Raw genomic sequence first — 16,788 nt, 5'->3', positions numbered from 1 at the left:
GCTAAGTTTGAGGAGGATCTGTTTGTCAAATGTTGCTCTGCTGCCTAGAAGTGAAGAGTGATAGCGTCTAGAAATTAAGTATTATGACTCCATTCTAAGAGACATATTAGACAGAACCGCCTCTCCCGGAGGTTTAGAGGACTTCATTACACTTTCCATTTTGGCATAGATCACTTTCTCCCCAGGAAGCCAAGTTTGTAATCAGGACATAGTTAGGTAACACTATCAGTAGGAGCAGGCTGTACTTTTTTCCAGAACAGCATTTGCATATTCTGAACTGACCGAAGTGCAAGACTGATTATATTCCATTGATTACACACCAAAGAGTGAATTCTAGAAGAGAATTACAGTCAATTAATATAATGTGTATTTAGAAAAACAATGAACTAGAGAGAACATCTTGTTCTAAGACTGACTTACAAGGAACAAAAAATAGAAAAAGACATGATATGAGATGGTTAGTAATAATGTTATAAATAATATTTTATGCTTTATTCCAAATTATCTTCTGTCCATTTTTTTCTTAAAATTTGACAATGACTTGTGTGAACACACTGTGGATTAATACATACTGCACAATTATCCAATATTACAAGAGAAACTGAAGCTTCCCAGAGAGGCTTGTCAAACTGTATCTTTACTTCCCTCTTAGACCTCTTTGTGGAAAGTTCTCACATCACTGTTGAAATGGAGATATCCCTAAAGCAACAGGATCAAAAATATTTCCATTAGAATAATAATCTTTTTAGAAGCAGAATCTAAACTCTTCAGATTCGGTGTGTATCTGTGTGTTCATAGGCAATCTTTACTCATCATTCTGACTTTTTCTGCTTTGAAGATATGAGAAGCAAGAATTGAATCCGGCCAGGGAAAAGAAAGCAAAAAGTGTATGGGAAATCCCATGCTTTTCTATGAGAATCTTGGTATGTTAAGAGGTTGGCAGAGGTTTATCTCTACCTCTTCCTGGCATAATCTTTCACAAGATTTCAATAGTTCCTTCCAGCTTGGTCAAATTATACAATATATTTCCTGGTCATGTCTCCGGAAATTAGCAAGTCACAAATGTTCAACAACCTACTTACACACGCCATCTTAGTTTATTTAGGCTGCTATAACAAAATACTATAGACTGGATGGCTTATTAATAAAAGAAATTTATTTTTCACAATTCTGGAGGCTGAAAAGTCCAAAATCAAGGTGCCAGCAGATTTGTGTCTGGTGAGGGCCTGCCTCCTGGCTCATACACAGATATCTTCTCACTATAATCTAGCATGGCAAAAGGCAAGCGAGTTCTTCAAGACCTCTTGTATAAAGACACTAATTCCATTTATGAGGGCTAATAACCCACCCCCAAAAGCTCCACCTCCAAATACCATCACATCAGATTTTAAGTCTCAGCATAGGAATTTTTGGGGCATGCAAATCTTCAGTTTATGGCCCATGCCCTTCCTGGGTGGACATGAATACCCGCACTGAACAGTGGGTGTCAATTACATGTTTAGTTACACATTATGCCCACAGTTACACACATAGCATGTGTACATCTGATGATAATATTAAAAGTAGAAGAGAAGATGAGTAAACACAGCAAGGGTATTGGGATAAGAAAGAAAATAAAACTGAAATGGTAAACCAAATAGTAGTAGAGATTACAGCTAGAAACTTGACAGGGAATAAAACCTGGATAAGAATCCAAATTAAAGACCAGAAAGAAGGCAAAATCAGAGGTTTGAATGATGATACTCAACTTTTGAGACTGACAAACGCACAATTTAAACATCAGAATCTGGTATTTTGGACAGTGATATAGGGAGAATTATATGAATTATTGTGGAGTTATGGTGCATGGAGATTTTACTCCAGAGAAAGAAACGCCTGTCAGCTTGAAGAGCCCCAGGGAAAATAGAGATGAAAGTCAACACGCAAGTCAAATGATGCTGTTTCTCACGTCTTCACGACAGGGGTTGGAGAATTGTGTTAAGGGCAAGAAAGCAAACAAAGATCAGGGCTTCAGCCATGTGGACAGATGGAGGCACTCATTCCTCTCTCCTTTGTTACTGTTAGATTGGACAGTTGTTTTTAATTCCTCAAAGAACTGGGTTGCAGCCTGAATGATGTCAAAGGGTGGACCCACTCATCCAGTTATATTATCTTGAATTTGCTTCTTTATATCAGGGAGTTCCAACTAAGATGAAAATGAAAAGATTCCTATGTTCGAGACTTGGAACTTTGTGCCTTTGAACTGCTTCAATAAATCATTCAACAAATAATTTAGGATATTCTCTTTCATTCTAAGTACACAGTTACATTTTAGCTTAGGAGAAAAGGCCTTAAACATAGTTCATTTCAGGCTCTGAAATTTTGCCTCGAATTAGGCCAACTTCCGACCATAGCGCACTGAAAAAATGCCACCATGACAAACAGTAAATATTCCTGGCAGTATTTAGTTCACTCCCCACCCTCTCTTAAGCCAAAAGTATACCTATTCTAATTGTGACCCAACACCAAACCAGTCATTTTGTAGCTTAGCTAAGAAGTGTCTCCAAAGAGTATTCAAAAGAGTCAGTCTTTCTGATCCAGATTCACTCCCAAAGATAGACTCAAAGACTTCAATCAACCTTCTGAGCTGGTAACAATTGGTAGGATATCAGCCACAAAGGAGGTGCATCTCACATTTCTGCCCCTCCATCTACCTATTCTCAGGATCTGCAACCAGGCAGTTGACTGTCTTAAGGTGTAGGCCCCACAACATGTACAACCTTGCAGAAAGTCAAACCAGGTGCTCATGACACAAACTGAGAAACATAGGAAAGCAATAGCTGTCCCCGAGAAAGAAAGGATCAATAACCAACAAATACTGGGAACAAATCCACAGAAGTCACAATCCACAGAACAAATTTTAGCAAATTATTTTTTCTTCAGTTAATCTAAATTTGAAAAAAAAAAAAAAAAAAAAGACAGAGGCTTTTTCCCACCCCTACTGTATTGCAACCTGCAGACAGAAATCCGGGAGGCTGACTTTAATAAGAATTTATCTTGGGCTGGTGTTGTCAGAGAGTCCCAGATTTCAACTGCATCTGGAGCAAGTGAAGTGTCCCAGCTATCTCATTTTCATCATCAAAACTGTAGGAAATGAAAAAATATTTTCCTCTAGCCATCTTACATTCTCAAGCTGGGCTCTGGAAATTAGACTGGCCAAACACAGATTGAGGGTGTTTGGCCAGTCTAATTTACAAAGCCCCAGGCAAAACCAAATGGAACTTTATTCCCATGTGTATTGTGCTTACACATGGGAGTACCCAGAGAAGAGTAGCTCTTCACTGTTAGCCTGGGACTCCAGGTTTTGTTAAGATAAATAGAGTGAAACATCACTAGAAAATTTTCCTAGCACTAAATTTTCTTTTTCTGCCAAATAACTCAATTTTCAGTCAAGATTCTGCTTATTGTCAGGTGTAATTTAGTCATCTCAATGGCATATATGAAGACATATTATAAACTCCCCTTTGACCAAAGAACCTTCTCTTCTACTGATCTGTTATGATGGCTGACAACATTGTTATTAGAAATGGGTAGAGTTGATTTTTAAGGATAAAGTATTTCATTTCTTTTTAAAAAATACCAATATGCATTATGCTTTATTTTTCAAAGAAAAGAAAACATCTAGTACAAATTTCTTCACTTTCTCCGTTATATATATTGTACCTGCACTTATTATCTCTAAACTGTGCCTTAGAATTTGAAGATAACTTTCTAATGGTGCTCTTGATCTCATCCACTTCAGCCTTCACCAGAACTTACTGCTTCAATCATTTTTTTTTTTTCTATTTTCAACATCACTTCTTCCTGGCCTACACTCTTTTGTTATATCCCTTCCAATCTCCTTTCTTTTAGAGTAGTGTTTCAAGATAAAGGTACTACAAATTGCTACATATATTTTGTATCTTTCCTTATATTTCTTAAGCCATGAAAAACTTAAGTTTTCCTAAGATAACCAATGACCTAGGAGGTCTCGGTTCCAACAGATACATTTTAGTTTTCTCTTTATTTATTGATGTACCACCTCTAGCACTGATAACTAACTGTCTTGAACTAATTTCACCTTCAAATTCTATCAAATGAGCTTTTTTGGCTCTTTTTTGTTTTATCTTAAAAATAATAATAATTTTTGGCTGGGTGCTGTGGCTAACACCCATAATCCCAAAAATTTGGGAGGCCAAGGCGGGCTGATCACTTGAGGTCAGGATTTTAAGACCAGCCTAGCCAACAAGGAGAAACCCTGTCTCTACTAAAACTACGAAAATTAGCTGGGTGTGGTAGTGGGCTCCTGTAATCCCAGCTACTTGGGGCCCTAAGGCAGGAGAATCACTTGAACTTGGGAAGTGGAGGCCACGGTGAGCTGAGATCACACCACTGTACTCCAACCTGGGTGACAGAGTGAGACTTTGTCTAAAAAAAATTGTTTAATTTGTCTAATAAAAATTGTAAATATGTATGGTTTAAATGATATTTTGATATATGTATATGTTACAAAATGGCTAAATCAAGCTATTTTCATAACTTCACATACAGATGATTTACCATTATGGTGGAAATGTTTAAAATCTATTCTCTTTGCAATTTTCAAGTATACAATACATTGTTATGAACTATAGTCAACATGCTTTACAATAGGTCTCCTGAACATATCCCTCCTGTCTAACTCAAATTTTGTATCCTTGAACCAGCATCTCATCGCCTCCCACAACCTCCCATCCCCGAGTAAACACCATTTTACTCTGATTCTATGAGTTTGACATTTTAGATTCCACATACAAGTGACATTATACAATATTTTTTTCTTTGACTTATTTCACTTAGCATAATATTCTGTAGCTTCAACAATGTTATTGCAAATGACAGGGTTTCCTTCTTTTTTAAGGCTGAATAGTACAGGTACACAAAATGGAATACTATATATTACTATAGATACTATATTATAGAACGTGTGCATATATATACATGATGGAATGCTATATATAGTCTATAACTATAATCTAGAATTATGTGTGTATATATACATATATACACACATATTTATATATACTTCATTCATCATTGATAGAGAGCTAGGCTGATTCTATACATAAGCTATTCTGAACAATGCTACAAGAAACATGGGAATACAGATATCTACAAATATCTCTTTGGCATATGAATTTAATTTTCTTTGGATATACCTAGAAGTAAAATTGCTGGATCATATGGTTGTATGGTTGTTCTATTTTTAACAATTTGAAGAACATCCATACCGTTTTTCATAATGCCTATACTATTACATTACTACCAACAGTATGTGAGGGTTCCCTTTCTCTATATCCTACCTAATTCATTATCTTCCATCTTTTTAATATTAAACATTCTAACATGTGAGAGGAGATATGCAGTTTTTATTTGTGTTTCCCTGATGATTAATGATGTTGGGCATTTCTTCATATACCAGTTCACTATTTGTATGTTGTCTTTTGTGAAATGCCTAGTCATGCCATTTGCCCATTTTTAACGTGATTATTTGGGACTTTTTGTTAATTGGTTGAGTTCCTTATATATTCTATTTATTAATCCCTTTTCAGATGCATAGTTTGCAAATATTTTCTTCCATTTTGTAGGTTGTCTCTTCACTCTGTTGATTATTTCCTTTGTTATGCAGAAGGTTTCAGTTTGATATAATTTCATTTGTCTATTTTTGCTTTTGTTGCCCGTACTTTTGGGATCCGTCCATTTATTTTTGCAGTTTCAGATCTTATGTTTATGACTTTGAGTTGATTTTTGCATATGGGGTGGTTCTGCATATGGACATCATGTTTTCCTAACACCATTTACTGAGGAATCTATCTTTCCCCATAGTGTGTTCTTGGCACCTTTGTTGAAGATCATCAATCTTTTGGTTATTCCTGCTTCCCTGGTATTCTTTTTGAAGGTGTTTTTTTTTTTTTTAGCATCTTTTTATCTTATCTATTTATTGTGTTCTGACATACCCCAATGAGGTTTCTAGGTTACCTGAAGCTATATTTCTTTGGTTGAAATCTAGGCCCTATTATTTGACAGATATGTGACTTTGGAAAGTCATGTATTCTTTCTGTGGCCCACCTATAAATTGGGAGTGACAACAATAATATAGTATATACAATGTAAGTATTAGCTTTGCCTGTTCTTTTGCACAGGCAATTTATTTCATGCCTTTAACTCCATCGGCTATTTCTACTCTGAAGATTCCCAAATAAGTATCTTGTTCTGAGTCTTCTCCTGAGCTCCAGACCCTTATGCTAAGATTTCTCTTATCTATTGTTTTCTGGATTTACAATTCACTGCAAGTAACTTGACCAAATCTGAACACAAGATTTTATATATATTTCTTATTCTGGTGGATTGCAACATCCAAAACTTTTTCTCCTATTTTGCCTCAAACTTGACATCAACTATCATTACTTTATTTTGATTAACTCTTATTTATTAACTCAAAGAAGAACCTAATCACTTTTTATGTCCATCTTCTTAATATCTCAATTATTATTGCCTTCATATAGGCACTTCCACTTTTCTGCTAATTATTACTGAATTGTTATCACCTACTTTCTGATTTTCTTGACTTGTCATATGCCTCTCTAATCCATCCTTCACAGAGATGCCAATGAAATTTTTTAAAGGGAAAATCTAATCACTTTGCTGGTTTTCTTTCAGAAGCCTCTAGTATTTCTTTATGATTCACAAAGTTTAAACACTTCATGTCATGGTAAACCCTTCTAAGCTGGCTGCTTACTTCCTGCTTTTTTTTTTTTTTTTTTTTTTTTAGAAAATGTCTTGCTACATTGCCCAGGCTGGCCTTGAATTACTGGGCTCAAGCAATTCTCCTTCCTTAACCTTCCGCCTCATCTTATGGTATTCACCCTCTCACTCCATCCTTTACATTTAAACAATAAATGAAGGTTTCCTTCTTTGCCTCCACATATGCTGTTTCCCTCATCTCGACTGTCCCATATCTGTGTCTACACACATCATTAGGGTCTTGTATTAAACATTACTTTTTGTGAATCCTGCCCTGAATCTTCCACTCATCAGTCTTGGGTTCTGTGTGTGTGTGTGTGTGTGTGTGTGTGTGTGTGTGTGTGTGTGTGGTTTTTTTTTTTTCCTCCTCTTCTCCCAAAATATCTTTATTTGAATTATAATGAATCCTTATTATTTATGTATTACATATTTGAGAACTTGCTGACTTGCTATAATTTATTTGTAACCCCCAAATCAATGCTCACAACCCTTTTGAAGTTCTCCACAGGCATATGAATAAGCTTTGCTCAGGCATCGGTTGTGCTATTGGCCATGAGTTCAATGTTAACAAATCTACAGTATATTTAGATAATGTCTTTTAAAACAGAAACTTACATAGAACAAAGTTACATCTTGATTGGTTGACAAAAATATTGTGACTAGAGACTCAGAGGAAGCTAAACCTGTGTTTGCCCTAGAACCATCGGTTCAGTACTCATTAATTCAGTGTTCACAGTGACTTTATAAAACATTACTACAGTCAGCAATAAGTATCAATTATATATTTGTTTTCACGTCTATGTGTATTTTTTTTTGATGGTTGTCACTCTATCCTTTCATATTGTCTATCTTCAGGGCCTGAACAATCCTTAAAAAATAGTAGATACCACATAAATATTTGTTGAATAAGTAAAAAGAAAATGAATATATGCCAGGATTAGGGTGTATGAGAACATTATTCATTGTAGTGTGAGTATAATCTCTCAAACAATAGAATAAAATAGGTGAGTTTCAATGAACAGAAAGAAAAAAAAAAGACTCTCTGAGGCTAGAGCTTGCCAGAATACAACTGTGTCCCAGGGTAAGTGAAGGAAGAGAAGTGGTGAGACAGGGTCAAGAGCCTCCAGGCAAGGGAAAATTTAAAACAAGTTGCCAAGAAAACAGGGGTGCATGGGAGGATACAGAAATAATTCTTAGCTTTCTTCAGATCTAGTGAAGGTTTATATTGCCCCTTCCTTGTCTTCATTTTCTATATACCAATAAGCTGAAAAATCATCCCAGAATGCCCAAGGCTGTCCTAGATTTTGCATTAAAATCCCGTTTTCTGGGAAACTCCTCAATTCTGATAAACCAAGATACTTGGTCACCCTATTTATAAACTACTATATTGTAAGGTGAAACACATTTTGTAAATTATGACTGTGAATTTAGTGTTCATTCATTGTTCACACAAACAATAACTGCCAAACTGCTATTACTTCACAAGCACTATCTAGTTTTTGAGGACACAAAGATGATTTTGCTATCACTGTTCCTTAAGGATCCCTGCATAACACCTCAAAATAATTTACACTTTAAAGTGTTTTTATAAATATGTATGAACTCAGGGCAGAAAATCATAACGATGGATACTTTGATACAGACTCTTCCTAGGGCTGAATAACCAGACTGATTTAAGAGATAGGGAATGTGTAAAGGTTGGAGGCATTTTTAACCTGTTCTTAGATAGGACAGAAAAAAAAAATCTGGAAGAAAGATCTTGACAATACAGAGGAGAAACATTTGTAGAATAATACACTTGGGAAAAGTTGGAAGAAATAAGCTTCTCTTCTCTCATATGGCATGTTATCAGGTTTCCCAAGGACTCAGAAACCCATGCCTCTGAATTCCAAGAAAGAAAAATAAGTAGATTTATTTCACGTAAAAACTAGTTCTCCACTGGATTTTGATAAACTTTCTTCTTTATTAAAATAAGAAAGTGTGTGACACTTAAATCAAAGATCTTTTAAAATAATAAACATTAATAAATATATTCACTTAGCATGATAACTCAATTATTGTCTAAGAGAGTTAATTAATCCAAATTTTATCTTGGTTTAAAAATAATAATTCTTACTAATGGCAATAATCAGATTTTAGGTATATTTTATTTCCTAACTTCTCTCCAGTTTGGTAAAATTGTACTTGCTCTTCAATTTAGCACATAGTTAAAAAGATGTTCAAGGGAAAATTCCAAAAGACCTTTGTATAACATTGCTATTTTTTCCCTGACTCAATCTTTTACAGTCACTCTTCCACCCTAGTTTTGTTTACTGAGTGAGCTAAGTGCTTCCATGATACTTTTACTGCTGACATTTTCCTCCAAGAAATTAATGTATTTCATATATTATTGAAATGTTTAACTTGATTAATAGCAAAACTGATTATTTATAAAAGGGACTTCAAGCCATGGTTTATTCTAAGTATGCAGTAGATACATAAACATTAGATTCAGATTTAATTTACAGCTGTGGCAATGAAGAGAAACATATTTTAGGCCAATATGAGCTACTTGACAATATTTTACAGGCTGTAATGGAAGATTTAAACAAAATTATCCAATTTGCATTGATTTTTAGCAATCTTGCACTTATTTTTTATTAAAAACAGATATATTTGGCAGCATAGTCAAATATGGACAAAATTAAAACATAGCATCTTTGGGAGTTTTGAATTATTTACTTGACTGTAAATTCACTAAATAATAAAATGACTAATACATTCTAAAGGAATAAATAATATAATTTTATACAGATAAGTATGTATAACAATGATCATCTGGTAGTGATATGCCTACAAGTTGCAAGTCTGTGATGCAGTGGAAAAATTAGCCTGGAAATCAGGAAGCTGGGTACTATTCTGGGAACTGACAATAACAGATTATGGACATATCACTTAGCTTATCTCTGTCAGATTTCATTGAAGAAAATGAGAAAGTTGGGACAGATGTTGAGTTTTCTAAATAGTGCTTCCTAAAATGTTTTTCTAGAAAATTTTAACAGATATGAATCAGAAAATGGGTTGTCAGATAAGACTAGTTTGGGCAATTCTCTATTTTCTATCCTGTCTTGAAAATTCACAGGGCATATTTATAGTCTAAAAAATTAAAGCTGCAATTTACCTTTTTAAAGGACTATGTAATTAACAAAATGGAACACATTTTTAAAGTATTTTCTAAGCTAGATGACTTCCAAAGTTTCTCACACTTTGAAAATCTATAAATATAGTTATTAAAGTACCTAAATAATATGCCAGTTAAAAAGAAATTCATCCTAGGGCTGAGTGTGGTGACTCACACCTGTAATTCCAGCATTTGGGACACTCCCAGCATTAATTCCAGCATTTGGGACACTCCCAGCATTTGGGAGGTCAGTGTTTGAGCCCAGGAGTTTGAGACTAGTCTGGGAAACGTAGTAAGACCTTGTCTCAAAAAAAGACAGACAGACAGACAGACAGACAGACGGAAAGAAAGAAAGAAAGAAGAGAGAGAGAGAGAAAGAAAGAAAGAAAGAAAGAAAGAAAGAAAGAAAGAAAGAAAGAAAGAAAGAAAGAAAGAAAGAAAGAAAGAAGGAAGGAAGGAAGGAAGGAAGGAAGGAAGGAAGGAAGGAAGGAAGGAAGGAAGGAAGGAAGGAAGGAAGGAAGGAAGGAAGGAAAGGAAGGAAGGAAGGAAGGAAGGAAGGAAGGAAGGAAGGAAGGAAGGAAGGAAGGAAGGGAGAGAAAGAGAGAGAAATAAATTCATCCTTATCAATCTCATTCAAATTAGTGAGCAATGGCAAAAATAAAAACAATTTTAAGGTATTTTTCCTTTATCAGGCATTGATGGTTGTAGTATTTTTTACTTATAAATTATGTTTTTCTGAACATAATAATAAAATGCCCACATTCCTTTACTACACATCCATTGGTTTCAAGAGTCAGTGATTAGGATTTTCTGGATGACAAGAGGAAGTCAACTTGAGGTTTAACATTAGACTAACTCCTGTTCACAGAATTCTTCCTTAAGAACAGGTCAGCAGGTTTGTAAATTGGCTATCTGGTCATCCTTTTGATAGATATGTCTATATTTGAAGTGTTGGGTTATACAGCAGTAAGACACTTGAAACTTTCCTTACCAAAGGGTACTGAAAGCATCTTTAATTCTGCTTGCTAGTTTGTTTCTCTCTCATTTGGAAAGGATGGGGCATACAGTTTACCTTACTCTGAGAATTTTGGATTAATGAAATTTTGCAGAGCTTATAACCATTTACATATAAAAACTTAAATACTTATCATAGGCAATATACCTTTTTCTGTTTCAATCTTTAGAAATCATACATTTCTCTAGATAAGTGAGTGAAATAATTACCTTTCAAACCAATTACTCTTTTCTCACACCAGTTGTCATGGAAATTATCAGGAGAATATAAAAATAAGGAAAAGCTATATTAGATGTAAAAACTAAAGAAGTCTGTTGCTGAAGACCTTCCAGACATTTTAGAGTTTTTGCTGTATCTAGCCAGATGGGATGAATTTAAGGTATAGTATGGAAGAAACACTTGGGATTTCCCTCATATCATTGCAGTTTGTAGGTAATTCTGACAAAAGCCCACTAATCTCCCTAACACAAGATGGAAACCACAAAGGGGAATCTAAAGTGGGTGGGATCATCAATCCAAAAAGTAGATACTTGGGGGCTATCCTTGAATTGTATAGCCAATCAAGGTAGAATGCAGATGGTGACAAGATTCCTTTATGCCATTAGATGATTTCACAGGAGCAAAATTCTGTACTGTCACTCCTGTGACCTATATACTCTTTACTCTCCAGCAAAGATCTTTGATATTTGCAAAGTGAGTTCAAGTTCACATTAGCTCTATTTTTCTTCTTTTTGTAGTCTGAAGATTTCAGGAAAGGACTCACCCTGTTATCTGACAGGATCCATATTTTCCACATAACTATGCATCAGCACTCTCCATGAGAAAAGACCTAGAGAGAAGTGAGAGCAAATAGAGAAAAGCAAGCATATTGATAAAAAGATTATGCATTGAAAAAGATTAATACCTGGCAGTTGAGACGTAGTAGCTAGGTCTAATATTTTCAACTAAATATAAACAACCCTTGCAGAATATAAACAAAACCCAGACTTGGCCACCCGTGGACCGTGGTGGATAAGACAGGTAAAACTGCTCCATAATGATACCTAAAACAAGACAGAGATAGAAATATTCTGCTTACAAAAAAAACAGTTCTTCTTTTTACTATTTATCAATGACACCTCTAGCTTCCTGACAGCATTCAATTCAAACTGAGCCTTTACTTTCTTAATCCCTTCTTAGAATCACACAGTCTAAGCCAAGTACTATAATAAGCAAGCACCTCTTAAAAACATCTTCTCTAGATACCTCACATGTCTACAGCAAGGGAAACAAACATTACAGGTGTGTTCCTGGACGTCATGACTGGTGAGCTTCAACACTTTCTTGAACTATTAGAGGATGTGATTCGGTATGAGGTATGAATTTCTTTGACAGAAAACAAACTAAAACAAAACCAACAACACAAAAATGACGACAGGGAAGAGACATTTTAAGTTTCTTTTTCCTTTTTTTTGGTAGATTTAAGAGAATATGAAACTCTTAAACTTGAGTAAATGAATAATTAGATGAAGAAGGGAATATTTGAGCCAAAGAAAGAATTCATGAAGACAGAAGCATAACTGATAAATTTAAAAGATAAGGTCATCAATGACCACTATATTGGAGATTGCATAAAATTAGTTCAATAAAAGAAAGGACAATAGAATATAGAATAGACATACTATACATGGGTACCCAGTAGATGAGTGAGCAAGAGCTAAATCCAGCTCACATACCTCTTGCCAGGTCTCAGATATTGCAATGTAGGGGCTGCATTTAACCAGAGGAAGGAGAGCATATTTACCCCACAAAACTGCCAGCAATCCAGCAGGTACAAGGGTCAGGATAGGCTAATATCAGACCTGAAGAAGAGTCTATTTAAAATGAAGTTTTCATAGGTTAGGTTAGTGCTTCCCATGCATTGGGCCACAACACAGAGAGGTTCTCAGGAACTCGATTGCTTGTCATTTGGGCATCCCAGTAAGGCCTTACAAGGTTGGGAGCCCAGAAGTCAATACTCTACAGCTGCAAGAAACTACTTCAGTTTATCCCAGTTTACCCCAGTTTTGAAGCATTGGCCAAGAACAATTTACATGTTTTGTCTCTCAGTTCTGATCATGTTTCCATAGTGTGCCTAGTTCTGGAGAAGAGCTGAACAAAAGAGCTAAGGGCCTTGCATGAATCCTACATTTCTCTACCTTTAAGCATCTTTTTAAATATCCTCCTAATTTTACTTTCTCTCTCACAACCATACTGTCCTAAATAACTCCTAAAATCTTAATCTATAGGAACACCAAGTTTCAGATGTCTTAATTGTTAGTTTGAAATGTAATAATGATGATCTCAGTGTCAGTGCCTCTGTTACTGAATAAATGTTGTGAGCAGGCATGTTGGATGAGATGAAAACTGAATACTACAAAGGCAAAGGTCATGGATGTGTGTCTCATAAGTGCAGTTTAGGTCAATTTTATTTGAATATTGAGAATTTCTTGTAAGTTTCATACTGCTCAGTCCACTTGGTCAAGTTCTTGGTCAAGCCAGTTTTCCTACTAGAGCCACTGCAGAAGTCAACCACAGATTAAGCACTTCTAATAACTATTCTTTGTCTTTTCTCTTATTTTGTAGATCCTGGCATGAGACCCAGCATTTTCAGACTTTTTCTTTTGCAAATATAACAATTTCCACTCTCAATTTTTATTTTAAATTATTTCCTTCACTTCTTATAATGTCTAAATAGGATTAAATTATTTTCTTTTTGAATTTCAAGTTTAATTTTTTGCTAACAGTGATTGAAAACAAAACAAATTAAATCAATGTAAAACAGCACAAAACAAAAAAGCAATAGTGACTTCACAGCTACCTCCCTGACAATCACCATTTCCCTACTTCTTGTTTCTCTTCCGAAATTCCGTATTCTAGATAATTTATCATTCTAGCCCCTGATATAGGCCCTACTCTCTACATTAAAGACTTTTGAGTATTCTTATCCTCTTTTTCTCCCTCCTGTTAGACAGTTTATTAGGTATTGACGTTGGATTCTGTTTAGCAGCCATCATCCCAGATTCTTAAAAGGGATCCATTCCCCGAATCAAAATGAAGACATATGGACCAACGACAGCATAAAATGTCTACAACTGTGACAGGGAGCTAGTTTCACTTCATAGCAGCAAACAACAGAAACACTGTGAACAACTTAAGCAAAAAGGGGAAGAATGAATTGTAAGGACATTTGAGACTTCATAGAATTGATAAAACTTAGTTAATTGCTGGAAGTAGAAAACTGTGTGCCCTCTGTTTAAGTTTTCATAGTTTGATGTGGAGCTCTAGTGTGCCCTATTTTGGGATTTGGAACGGATATTCAGATGTTTTCAGCAAATCCAAGTCATAAATTCATTATTAAAATGCTGCTTTCTCCTTTCTATTCCAACCTCTTTATTCTAACTCCGTTTTAAAGGCTGCTACTCTTTTTTTCTTAATCATTTCTTTCTTTTTATTTTTTATTTATTTAATTTTTTTAAATTATACTTTGAGTTCTAGGGTATATGTGCACAATGTGCAGGTTTGTTACATGTGTATACATGTGCCATGTTGGTGTGCTGCACCCATTAACTCGTCATTTATATTAGGTCTATCTCCTAACGCTATCCCTCCCCCCTCCCCCAACTCCATGACAGGCCCTGGTGTGTGATGTTCCCCACCCTGTGTCCAAGTGTTCTCGTTGTTCAATTCCCACCTATGAGTGAGAACATGTGGTGTTTGGTTTTCTGTCCTTGCAATAGTTTGCTGAGAATGATGGTTTCCAGGTTCATCCATGTCCCTAAAAAGGACAGGAACTCATCCTTTTTATGGCTGCATAGTATTCCATGGTGTGTACGTGCCACATTTTCTTAATCCAGTCTATCATTGATGGACATTTGGGTTGGTTCCAAGTCTTTGCTATTGTGAATAGTGCCACAATAAACATACGTGTGCATGTGTCTTTATAGCAGCATGATTTATAATCCTTTGAGTATATACCTAGTAATGGGATGGCTGAGTCAAATGGTATTTCTAGTTATAGATCCTTGAGGAATCACCACACTGTCTTCTACAACAGTTGAACTAGTTTACAGTCCCACAAACAGTTTAAAAGTCTTCCTATTTCTTCACATCCTCTCCAGCACCTGTTGTTTCCTGACTTTTTAATGATCACCATTCTAACTGGTGTGAGATGGTATCTCATTGTGATTTTGATTTGCATTTCTCTGATGGCCAGTGATGATGAGCATTTTTTCACATGTCTGTTGGCTGCATAAATGTCTTCTTTTGAGAAGTGTCTGTTCATATTCTTTGCCCAATTTTTGATGAGGGTTGTTTGATTTTTTCTTGTAAATTTGTTTAAGTTCTTCTTAGATTCTGGATATTAGCCCATTGTCAGATGGGTAGATTGTAAAAATTTTCTCCCATCCTGTAGGTTGCCTGTTCACTCTGATAGTAGCTTCTTTCACTGTGCAGAAGCTCTTTAGTTTAATTAGATCCCATTTCTCTATTTTGGCTTTTGTTGCCATTGCTTTTGGTGTTTTAGTCATGAAGTCCTTGACCATGCCAATGTCCTGAATGATATTGCCTAGATTTTCTTCTAGGGTTTTTATGGTTTTAGGCCCAACATTTAAGTCTTTAGTCCATCTTGAATTAATTTTTGTATAAGCTTTAAGGAAGAGATCCAGTTTCAGCTTTCTACATATGGCTAGCCAGTTTTCCCAGCACCATTTATTAAATAGGGAATCCTTTCCCCATTTCTTGTTTTTTTCAGGTTTGTCAAAGATCAGATGGTTGTAGATGTGTGGTATTATTTCTGAGGGCTCTATTCTGTTCCATTTGTCTATATCACTATTTTGGTACCAGTATCATGCTGTTTTGGTTACTGTAGCCCTGTAGTATAGTTTGAAGTCAGGTAGTGTGATGCCTCCAGCTTTGTTATTTTGGCTTAAGATTGTCTTGGCAATGCAGGCTCTTTTTTGGGTTCCATATGAACTTTAAAGTAGTTTTTTCCAGTTCTGTGAAGAAAGTTATTGGTAGCTTGATGGGGATGGCATTGAATCTATAAATTACCTTGGGCAGTATGGCCATTTTCACAATATTGATTCTTTCTATCTATGAGCTTGGAATGTTCTTCCATTTGTTTGTGTCCTCTTTTATTCCATTGAACAGTGGTTTGTAGTTCTCCTTGAAGAGGTCCTTCACATCCCTTGTAAGTTGGATTCCTAGGTATGTTATTCTCTTTGAAGCAATTGTGAATGGAAGTTCATTCATGATTTGTCTCTGTTTGTCTATTATTGGTGTATAGGCACGCTTGTGATTTTTGCACATTGATTTTGTATCCTGAGACTTTGCTGAAGTTGCTTAACAGCTTAAGGAGATTTTGGGCTGAGACGATGGAGTTTCCTAAATATACAATAATGTCATCTGCAAACAGGGACAATTTGACTTCCACTTTTCCTAACTGAATACCCTTTATTTCTTTCTCCGGCCTGATTGCCCTGGCCAGAACTTCCAACACTATGTTGAATAGGAGTGGTGAGAGACGGCATCCCTGTCTTGTGCCAGTTTTCAAAGGGAATGCTTCCAGTTTTTGCCCATTGAGTATGATATTGGCTGTGGGTTTGTCATAAATAGTTCTTATTATTTTGAGATATATTCTATCAATACCTAGTTTATTGAGAGTTTTAGCATGAAAGGCTGCTGAATTTTGTCCAAGGCCTTTTCTGCATCTATTGAGATAATCATGTGGTTTTTGTCTTTAGTTCTTTTTATATGATGGATTATGTTTATTGATTTGCATATGTTGAACCAG

At 35.5% G+C, this 16,788-nt stretch overlaps 1 long non-coding RNA gene across 1 annotated transcript in view; it reads right to left on the bottom strand.

The window, feature by feature from the left end:
• Positions 1-465: 465 nt before the first annotated feature.
• The window catches only part of LOC105475422 (uncharacterized), a 30,637-nt gene continuing 14,314 nt past the window's right edge, over positions 466-16,788 (bottom strand). The window contains exons 3-4 of the long non-coding RNA XR_983339.2: positions 11,740-11,805; positions 466-699 (exon numbers count right to left, since the gene is read on the bottom strand). This is a non-coding gene — a long non-coding RNA (uncharacterized lncRNA). The remainder of the gene's footprint in view (positions 700-11,739; positions 11,806-16,788) is intronic.

Source organism: Macaca nemestrina, chromosome 4 (assembly GCF_043159975.1).
Source record: "Macaca nemestrina isolate mMacNem1 chromosome 4, mMacNem.hap1, whole genome shotgun sequence".
Classification (NCBI taxonomy): Eukaryota; Metazoa; Chordata; class Mammalia; order Primates; family Cercopithecidae; genus Macaca; species Macaca nemestrina.
The sequence above is the reverse complement of the archived record's forward strand: the minus strand, read 5'-3'. Positions and strand labels throughout refer to the sequence as shown.